Source organism: Peromyscus maniculatus, chromosome 19 (assembly GCF_049852395.1).
Source record: "Peromyscus maniculatus bairdii isolate BWxNUB_F1_BW_parent chromosome 19, HU_Pman_BW_mat_3.1, whole genome shotgun sequence".
Taxonomy (NCBI): domain Eukaryota; kingdom Metazoa; phylum Chordata; class Mammalia; order Rodentia; family Cricetidae; genus Peromyscus; species Peromyscus maniculatus.
The window spans coordinates 47,205,390-47,216,777 of NC_134870.1; the positions used below are offsets into that span (position 1 = coordinate 47,205,390).

General features: G+C 41.0%; 1 long non-coding RNA gene across 1 annotated transcript in view; it reads right to left on the reverse strand.

The window, feature by feature from the left end:
- The window catches only part of LOC121824045 (uncharacterized), a 96,791-nt gene extending 87,489 nt beyond the window's left edge, over positions 1-9,302 (reverse strand). The window contains exons 1-2 of the long non-coding RNA XR_006065786.2: positions 8,806-9,302; positions 1,337-1,514 (exon numbers count right to left, since the gene is read on the reverse strand). This is a non-coding gene — a long non-coding RNA (uncharacterized LOC121824045). The remainder of the gene's footprint in view (positions 1-1,336; positions 1,515-8,805) is intronic.
- Between the last annotated feature and the right edge of the window lie 2,086 nt (positions 9,303-11,388).

Here is an 11,388-nt window from a genome sequence, read left to right on the forward strand (position 1 = left end):
ATTCTCTCCTAATGGACGAACTCAGTGGCTTCCTCAAGCTTTACGTTAGTTCTCTCGAATGAACATGGCTGACCCATGCCCTTTCCTTGTCTCCTCCCAATTCATTGTCTTGACTTCCCTGCCCTTCCCCCACCCCTCCAGGCATTTCATCAACAGGATCACCTCCCTCCCCTCCCCAGCTCTTCCCTCTGACCTCCCTCTGTCTATTAACATTTCTCCACTGCCACATTCTAGGCTCTTTGCTCTCAGGTATTCGTTTACTCAATATCTCAGCTTCAGCCCACGCTCTATTGAACTCTAACGCTCTGGCCATTTCAATTTGCTTCCTGGCTAGTCCGTTCGACACCACTACCTTTTTAAACAAGTCCTGCCACGTGGCTTCAGTGTCAACAAAGCAAAGACAAACAAATAAACCTTACTTTCTGCAGACTCACAAAAGCCAAGTGACTTGTCTCTCAGGGACAATGGAGCTTGAGTCCTGTATGAAATAGCTGTTTTGTTGTGGCCTAAAAATGTCTGAGAAATCTCTACTTCACATACTGTCTGTGGGTCCTAACAGGAAGGTCAGGGGTGCCCAAGCGAAAGCAGAGAAACAGGCCCTTGCTTCTCATTTTGTCTCCACTCATACATTTTTCTGCATGGATGAGCACCGATGTGCTGTGAGCTGAACTCAAACCTCTCACTGCATCAAGGGTCATTTGAAATAGCAGGCACACAATACAATAGACCCATGTCTAGATGCCTTTTTAAAAGACATAAGATGTTACTGATCAGTTACAAGGCTCAACAACGGGATCAAAAGGTTGAATCAACAATAATTATACCGTCTGCTTTCAAGGAAAGATTAAGAAAGAGTTATTGAATCTTAAAGTGCTCAAAACATTTGAAAACATCAGCAAGTTTCAATTGCTGTTGTAGAAGTTGCAATAGAATGCAGAGCATCAAAAAACAGAAAAAGAAAAAGAAAAGCTGGGCAGTGGTGGCGCACACCTTTCCAGCACTCTGGAAGCAGAAGCAGGTGGATCTCTGAGTTGGAGGTTCGCCTGGTCTACAGAGTGAGTTCCAGGACAGCCAGGACTACATAGAGAAACTCTGTCTTGAAAACACCTGTCTTGAGCAAGAAGGTAGATACTTGACATAGTTAATATAACAAAAGCTGTATTTTATTATGCTGAGGGTTATCACACAAGAGTCACACTCTAAATTCCTAACTATGCTCCCAAGTCTATCTCCCAAGGCTGCCTGCTCACCTGTGTGATGTATCTTAGCTGAAGGTCAGGTCCAATCTCTAACAGAAGTCCCTGATTTGAGGGTCAGGATCCTGGGGGAGACTCACCAGTCACAGGGCAGAACAAGGTGACATCTCTCCAGATGTGCAGAGCGTTGTTCTTGGTCTCTGCTTATATTTTGTCCAGTGGGTGTCATGGGATCTAGGAGTGTCTGGTTATCTTGAGTGAATGATGTCACTGAGTTCAGGTTGTCACTTGTGTTAGTTATTTGGCGGCGCTCTTACCCTGCAAGGAAATGTCATGAAACACGACAGAATCCGCTAACAAGAGTTTTATTAAGATAAGGGAGACAGACAAGTGCTCAGGACTGCGGAAGAGACATTTGTGTGGAGAAGAAGACCGGGAATATGGCGCTGGCTTATAAAGGCTGGGTGGCACATGCGTACACAGGTCCATGTGGCTGCTCCACACATGCACGTAGATCACATGGTTGCATTGCGCGCTCTTATGTAAACCATGGAAAGTCACAGGGTCCTGGTCATGCGACACCTTGACCTGGAAATGGCTATTTTGACCTGGAACTGGCTAGGCAGAAGTGTCTAGGTCCGCCGGACATGCCCAACCATGGGAGCGTGTTGTGAATCTATCAACGTGCAGCCTTGGGTGTAGTGAGGATCCTGACTAAGCTAATTTTACATGTCTAAAGACATTTTTTTTTCACTATGCTCATTGCAACACCAAGAAAGAAAGGAAGAAAAAAAGAGAGAGAGGGAGGGAGGGAGGAAGGAAGGAAGGAATTGAATAATGTAAAAAATTGAGCCACAAGATGTTTTATCATTGTTTGAAATAAAAACTTCAAAGCACACTAGACACCCACCAGCATGGGGTGGCATAAACTGCAGGATATTCTCATGGTGAAATGTCTTTCTGGCATTAAAATTGGCATTTGGGGTGCACTTTATAACATAAAAAGATTTTTAACAAAGGAGTAGAATATGTTAGTTACTGTTCCATTATTTTGGTTAAAAAAAAATACCATGATCAAAGGCAATTAAAAAAACAAAGAATTTCTTTGGGCTTACATTTCCAAAGTGAAAGTCCATAATGGTCAGCGGGGAGGTAGAAAGAGCAGGAAGAGGTTGAAGACTGTATCGTCAACCACGAATGCAACACAGACAGTGAACTGGAAGTGAGGCAAGGCTATGGACTCTGAAAGCCCACCCCCACTGACGTATGCTCTTCCGCAAAGCTGCACCTCCTAAAGATTCCATAACATCCCCAAACAGCGCCGCTCACTGGGGTCAAATAGCTGAGCATTTGGGGCATTATGAGCATTGAGCAATATGGGGCATACTTCTCATGCAAACCATCACAGGACTGCTGTGCACTGTGTATTTTATATGGGGTACATATACATACATAAATATTCCGGAAGACAAAGCACTAAAAGTATAACAGTTATTTCATGGACTATGTACATCAAACTTCATGGGATTATACAAAATTATCTCTATAGTTACTTTTTCCAAGAAGAGCGTGGCTTTAATGCTGTCTTTAGTAAGAGGAGACAATGGAGCCGGTTCTCTTTAAATAAGAAAAATGAAGAAAAGATAAATAGAGCTGTATAAAAACAAAAGGACTAATTAAAATTACAGCAAATTACAGCTGTAGAGCCAAACTGGGAATCCTATTTCAAAGGAAATATGATCCTAATTGTTTAAATAACGTTCTCTAACTCCCCTACATGAGGATGTCAGCAAGAGTTCCACGGGAAATCCGAGGACCCACAGTCACATAGCGATGAAAGCAGAGAGAGAAATCAGGTGAAACCCTCGCCAGGAAAGCAAACAAAAGACAGTTCAAGTCCGACCAAAATGAGTGTAGCTCCTGAGGAAACTGTTCCACAGACCCGGCTCCTTGTTGTGACTGCTATGACGCCCGCCCCCCCCCCCCCCCCCCCCCCGCCGTGAGAGAATAGACTCTCATTTTACGGAGTATCAATACATAGGTACAGTGCCCCGACTTATCTGTCTGAACAAGGGTGGATCTCAACACTAGACAGACAACAGATTTTTCTGTTGCTGTTGTTGTTGACATGTTTTCATGGTGCTGGCCATAGAACCAGGGCCTCATATATGCTAGGCAAGTGCTCTACTACTGAGCTACACTCCCGGCCCCTAGAAGCATGCTTAAAGGAAAGAAAGCTCGACGTTTTGTGTTGTTTCTGATAGCTACACCGTTTCCTGGTGCTTTAAGCTGTCAGGCCTAATAAACATTATTGCCTTCTGCGTGCCCTTGTGCCTTGTCATCCTGAATTCTGCCTTTAAACAATTAACTGTGAGGCAGGGGCACTTGCCCTGAGCACTTTTCTAATGTGTTTATTTTCCAGGTGGATAGTCAAGATTCCACACCTTCTATTTAAGGGTAACCCTATCGGAATGGCAGCGGCCTTGGGCATGCATTCAGCACCACCTGCCCCATCCAGATGATCTGCTTGCCCCTACTCCCCTCAAGACACACACACACACACACACACACACAGAGTCCTTTCTCTTCTACTCTGCCATCCTGCTATATTGGTGCAGTGCTACTTGAATTGAGCTACTGTCTATTCCAGTACTTTCAGGGTTTTGATCACTTGTACACATTGTTTGCTCTTAGAACAATGAAACAACAGTCATAACAGTTTCCCCTTTTCATGGTAGCAAATGAACCAGGAGCTAAGTAGTAAGCTGTTCAGACACAGACCTGGACCCTGATGTTTCTTTTCCAGGTTTCTATATCTTGTTTGTTTGTTCAACTGATCTAGGAGCTCCGTGAAGCCAAGCAGCTTTCACTGTTCTGAGATCTTCTAAGTGAAAACCTTTGTAGGGAATCTCAGCCGTATCTCCCATGGCCTCTCATGCACAGTGACTCTGGGCTGGCCACATAGGAGTACCAAAACCTTCCCAATGGAATGCTCAAACCCTTGCTTTTCTCCCTGGAGTATGATGGTCTTCTAACCTAAATGCATCATCCGGATTCCACACAGGCCCTATTGAAGCCAGGAGGATGTAAGAAACTAGAGAGTAATTTCTTCTGGCTCCACAGAGCCTCAAAGAACCCCAGTGAGGGCAGCCTCTCAAGGTTAAGAAAGGTCCAGACCACTACCAATGTCTAAGACTGCCAGCACACTGGAAGTGGGAATGTGAAAACATGATTTCAAAATGGGGTAAGCTATTTTAAATATTTATGTTTCAAGAACTAATATCTGAAGCAATGCATTTTAAAAATTGTACCTCTCATATCAAATGCTCAAGATTTTCAAATATTCATTCAAAATTCCCCATTGGCCTGCTGTATAATGAATATATTCTTAGATTCGCCTCATGTGTTCCTGTCTGTACAGCCTAATTTGGAGATGATCTCAAAAGTCTGGACCTGAAGTCCTTGATGCAAGTGAGAACAAGGTCACTTGGCCCTCCTCACACCCTCTCAGGAAATATGAGCCCGTACTCTGAGAAAATGAATGTACGGCACCTACATCATCACCCAAACACATAAAGTACCAACTTCAACGGTAATTAGCTCTTGTTCCCATAACCCTACAAAACAAATATGTAAATCAAGCACCTTAAGTTTTGTGTTTAAACATACAAGTCCCAAGGTGATCTCTCCATCCAGTCACTTCTAATAATCATTGCTGTTAAATGTGAAGTTGATTGTACCACTTGTTTCACAGCTGTTTACCTATGTTTGTCCGTTGTTTTCACAAGCAACATTGAGAATTTAATTCCAAAGCAGAAATTCTTAACCTGGGATTATAAACCCATGCAGCAGTGGTTCTCAACCACTATTGAGTTACATATCAGATATTTACATTACAATTCATAACAATAGCAAAATTACAGTTATGAGACAGCAACAAAATAATTTTATGGTTGGGGGTCACCACAATGTGAGGAACTGTGTTAAAGGGCCTTCTTTAACATGAGGAATCACAGCACTAGGAAGGCTGAGAACCACTGCCCTAGGGGGATTAAGAATGTCATAAAATTCAACCCAAAATTGAGTATTTGTGCATGATTCTAGCTTCTCCTTAGCACGGTATCAAAAGCACTCATAAAATTTTCAAAAGTGCCCACAGTCCCCAGATCAGTGGTAATCTATGCAGACAACCGTGGTGTACTTTGGCCACCCTTGGCTGTGCATACAACCAGTCTCTCAGGACACCAAAGTGGTGTATGATAAAGTGTGAGCCAAGAGTCATCCAAGGAGGAGGTGCAAGCAATCTGCTTGGCCACCATGTTCGATTCCTGGGGCTACCTTAACAAATTGCTCAAACCAGAGAGCTTCAAACCACAGAAACGTGACTCCCAGTTCTAGAACTACGCATCTGGAATCAGACTGTCGTCAGGACCCAGCTCCTTCCAAAGCCTCGGGGTGAGAGTGAAGAAGTGGGGAGCTCATTCTTCTCTCTTCCCGATTCTAGTAGCCACCAAGGACGCCTTGTACTGTAGAAATAAAACTAGTCTGTGTTTCTGTCTTCATATGACCACCTGCCTGTGTATGTTTGTATCCAAAGTGTACTCTTCCTACAAAGGTGCCAGTCACGTTTCAGGAACTGTTTTAAAGGTTAACTGGGAGGCCATTAGCTAAGATAGCTGCCCCATGCTTCTGGTGTACTGTCAGTGAATGGAAACAACATATTGTAAGAGATAAAAATGAAACTTGCATCTAACCAATCAGAAATGGCTGGCTAACCTCTTCCAGTGACCCTAAAGCCACAGCCCCCCTTAACCTATGAGATACCTTCTCTCTCTTGCTTTTCCTCACTCCCCTCATTGCCTGTAATTTGGTGTTGTCCAATTCACGGATAACTGTTCAAATAAACTTTTTAAGATGTTAATGTGCCTAAGTATGTTAATATATTGGAAATCATGAAAAGCTGAGCTTCCCATTTTCTGCACAATTCACACAGCAGCCGCAGAATGAAAATCATAAATAGGATCCAAAAAGGTTGTCTTTGAGCAAGCCTACACTATTCCAATGTAATCTCATTGTGATGAACTCCACCGAGTCAGAACTTACTCTATGCTGTTCGGAGTCAGGATGTTCACTTGTCTAAAGTGTGGGACAGAATTCACCCATAACAGGCTCTATTTTTCCATCTATCTCACTTATTTTTTAAAAAATTAAGAAACAATGAGCACACTGTGATGTTTTTTATAGTCCTCCATCTTTACTCTTCACAAAACCTTTTCTACTGTGAAAACCCTGGCAAGCAGATCGGGTGACTTGTGTGGTATAGCACAGCTCATAAACACCAACTCAAAGACTAAACACAAGTTTCTGCCATCGTAATATCATGCACATGTAGTTACTGACCAGACTAGCACAGTATACAAGTGACAAGTGTCATCTCAAGGGGAAAAGTGCTCATGTAATAATAGAGCGGTATCAGGCTGGAACAAGTTCTTAATTTGTCACCTGCAGGGACATCATCACAAGAAGAACAGCACTAAAGCAAACTTTTATAAGAACCAAAAGTCTGAAAGTTTAGTTAAAGTCAAATGCTTGAAGTTCTACAATTGGTTTGATTGTTTCTATTTTTGTTTGGCTTATAACATTTTTTATTTCAATATTCTGCCTTCTGGTTATTACAGTTTCATATTAGAAAATATGTGACATGGTGTAATGATATAGTCTCCTTGAAAACATGAACAAATGCGTGGATTATGAAAAAGTAAAGTGATCAAACACAGATATAGCTCTGTGTTCATGTGTTTGTATGGACCACAGGTCAACTCTGGGGTGTGATTCTTCAGAGACATCACCTTGTTCTTGTTCTTGTTGTTGTGTGTGTTTTTTGTTTTGTTTTGTTTGGTTTGGTTTTTTTGTTTGTTTGTTTTTTGTTTTTGAGGCAGAGTGTCTCTCTGGGACCTAAGGCTCACCAGTTATACCAGGTTGGCTAGCCAGAAAACTCTGGGGATTAGCCTGTCTCCACTTCCCCAGCACTGACACAAATGGCATTTCACGTGGGGGCTAGGATCAAACTCAGGGCCTCACGCTTGAGCAGCAAGCAATTTCTTGACCGAGCTATCTCCCTACCCTGCAAAAGACAGCCTTAAATGAACTCAACATTACTAATTAATTCGTGTTGGGACAAAGTATCAAATAGCTCCACAAATGTTAGAAAGTCCTCACACAGCTACTCTGTTTTAAAAGCCATTTGTGACTCATGTGCAAGAATCTGCCCTGTTGCAGTTACTTCCTAAACTTTTTGCTTGCCCTTCATATATATGATGTGTGTGTGTCTGTGTATGTGTGTGTGTGTGTGTGATTTTATACTAAAGAGTTTCTCAACACATTAGAAGGCATGAAGAGCTGAATTTCTCATTTTCTATATGATTTACATATGGATAGCAAAGTTAAAATCATCAATGAAATCTATAAAATGTCGAAATTGAAGTACTGAACAGAGGACAGCTTTACTGCATTTCATGGATATTACTTCATAATCTATATAAATTATATCATAAGTCATGAAAAAAGCTCTGTGGAGACTAGAAAGGATACAGATCTGCACAGAGTTGGGTCTGGGGCAGGGGATGGAAGGAGCAGGAGGCTAGAGATGTCTACACTCTCACAACTAAAGGGCTCAAGCAAATCTTTGAACACCTACCTAGACCTGCATAGATAAACCATGAAAGGAGCATTAGCCAGTGCTTCCGCTTCTCAATAACAATGAAAACAGTGTGAGTTCAAAGCCACTCAGTCCTTCAAGAGGCACATGAACGCAGAGTTCATTTCTAGTTGGCCTAAAAGATAAGTATTTGCAGTTAATGACAATAAGCACATTCATTCCCTGTGTGAGCTCAAGGAGCACTGGATTTTGTCTGCAATGTACACAGATTTTTATAGCCATACATGCATTTTGTAGGACATTTCTAGATGAAGAAAGTTCTTAGCTCTAATGTATAACCAACTCTAGAAATCCACAGTAAAAATTGACCAGAAGGGTGAATGTGGCCAGGCATTCTGCCCTTCAAATTTGTATTATTCTTCCAAATCTTATCCTTTATGTTGTTGAGAATAATTTTGCTATTTCAAAAATAACTTTAAATTAATAGATCTTTATTTTTTTTAAAAAAAGGTAACACTATAAAAGGATGTCATCAAAAATTATATGTTTTAAAAAGCACATACCTGACTTTATTCAAAACAAGATGAGCTGGCACATTCAATTAGGACAGAAAATGAAATTCTTGGTGTCTTGAAAACTAAAGTCCACTTTCAAATTACTGTAAGATTATCAGCAATGCAGGCAAAGAGAAGAAATACCAATACAAGCCAAACTTTATTTTTTTAGTTTTAAAATTATTTCTTTATTTTTTGAGATCATAATTTATAATATTTTCTCCTTCCCTTTTCTCTCTCTAGATCTTCCCATATAGCCTTCATTTCTCACTCTCAAATTCATGACCTCTTTTTTTAGTAATTGTTGTTACAAACAAACACACACACACACACACACACACACACACACCTAATTACATAAGTACAACCTGACACGTCTGTATAATGTTACTTGTACCTGTTTTTCAGGGCTGACCATTTGGTGTTGAATAACCAATCAGTGTGCTCCTCCCGGGGGAAGACTATTTCTCCCACTCTCAGTGTCCCTTAGTTTCCTGGTGTTCCTTGTGTAGAGTTGAGGCCTGATGGGCTTTCCCTATTCGTGTAAGCATGTCTATTGTTTAAACTTTATTTTTAAATGGAACTTAAGTCATTGTTACATCATTATAAGACAGAATAGACCAAACTCCAGAAATGTGGTATTTTCCAGTCTCAAAACTCTCCTTACTGCCATAGAAGAAAGGCTTTTTTTTTAAATCAATCGTATGACCAGTTTGCAATAAATTTTACTTAGAATTAGACGTGACTTAATTTACCATGACTTCTGCATCTCCAGAAACCCAGTAGGAGCTTAGCTATTAAGATGAACTCAAGCATATAGCTCTTTTGTTAACCATTAATGGCCCCATTCCACCAAAATCTAATTCCCACAGCTGCCAACTACAGCACTTCACTTGTCTCTGGGATGTGAGTGCTGCAGCCTGATTGAGTCATAAGCACTGTTACTCACCTTCAGCTAGCAACAGTCACACAGAATGGAGCCCATAGCCCTCTGACAGGCAGATCAAATGCACTGACCCAGTATAAGGGCACCAGAAGAATTACTCATGAGTGCTGATAGGTTGACAGGTTACCAGACATAAGCCTTACATGATCACTAAGAGGTATGAAAACAAACCAGTCTCCTCAAATCCTCCCAACCTATTAAACTAATTGTGGTGATATTTTGTTTGTGCTCTGACAAATAAAACTTGCCTGGAGATCAGAGTGCAGAGCTAGCCACTAGTTAACCATAGAAGCCAGGCAGTGGTATATACCTTTAATCCCAGCACTTGGGATCTCACGCTTTTGATCCCGGTACTTGAGAAGCACATGTCTTTAATTCCAGCACTAGGGAGGAGAAAACAGGAAGTAATATGGCTGGGCAGAAAGAGGAAGTGATAAGGTGGGGCATAAACAGTCAGCCCCCTTTCAGGCAGAGGAGTTGGCGAGGTAAGAGGTGGTCGTGGCTTGCTCCTTTGTCTCTCTGATCTTTCAGTGTTTACCCCAATATCTGACTCTGGGTTTTTATTACTAAGACCAATTAGAATTCACACTACAACTAGCCAAACACAAACACGATGAAAAAGAAATTCTGCTCACATTCATCTGATGTCTTGGTGTGTTGGAGATTTTACAGGGATTATTATATTTGCTCATAACAAGATGGAAAATAGGGGTGAGGGATTTAGCTCAGTGGTAGAGAGCTTACCTAGCAAGCACAAGGCCCTGGATTTGGTCCTCAGTTCTGGGGGAAAAAAAGATGGAAAATAGGGACTTACTATTATCTACTTTGTGAATTAAATTCCTGAAGGTCAGCAGAGTGAAATAACTTCAGCATCACACAATCATGACAGAGATTTGAACCAATTCAACTCCAGACCTTATGTTTACGAACACGGAAAGATCTCATTATATTTTTGGAGGAAAAAACTCAAAAGAACAGTAATATTCTTTCTATGAAATCTATTTGTACATAAATGTCCACAACTATCTATTAAAGATTTAAGATGAAGTAATCAGACATTTACAAGATCACTCTGGAGGATACAGTTACAAAATGGTTCCTTTTTTGTACTAAAAACAGAGTTAACATTATCAGAGGAGATGATACTTTAACAAAACTGGAGAAAAGAGAAACACTGAAAGCCTAGAGGAAAAACTATGAGATAACTATTAAATGTGACACTACCTCTGAGTCCTATAGCTACATTTAAAATGGGTCATTGTATTGTCGTAGTTCTTGGGCTGCTGTACAAAATACCACAAGCTGAGGAATTGGCTTCTTAAAATAACAGAAATCTGTTTCTGCAGTTCTTGGGGTTGCAAAGTCCCAAAATCAAGGCACTGGCAGATCTGGTGTCCATCGAGGCCCCACTCCTTCATTCATACATGGTGTCGTCACTGTGCCCTTGACAGTGGACAGAGCAAGGCAGCTTTCCAGGGACTCTTTCATAAGGTCACTAATGGTTCATGACTTAGTTACACACACACACACACACACACACACACACACACACACACAAGGCTCCATCATCTATTACCATCACTTTGGGATTTGGGACTTCCACCTATGAATTTTGAAGAGATACAAATATTTGGGTTACACCTAACTGTTGGAGAATGAAATATTTCTGAAGGGACACTTTATTAATTTCTTCAATAAGTGTCAACGTTTTTACAATGCACAACATAAAACATATTTATTATTAGACTAGGCATGCTAGAAATAGATTCCATTCATCATTTCTGAGCAAGAATGATCATGAACTCTGACCCTCCTCTTCATATGCCAGGAAATCATATGTTCCCATACCTGTATCTCTCTAAAGCATAGTACTGAGTCAGTCAGCGTGCAAGAAAGGGGTTTGTAAATCTTCCCATGACCTGCTGAGTACAGGCTTTCTTCCTGAAACCTCTGTCCTTTTAACCTATTGAAATTCATATTATCACCATGTAGTATAACTCATTCCTATTTTAATAATTCTTTACACACCGTTGT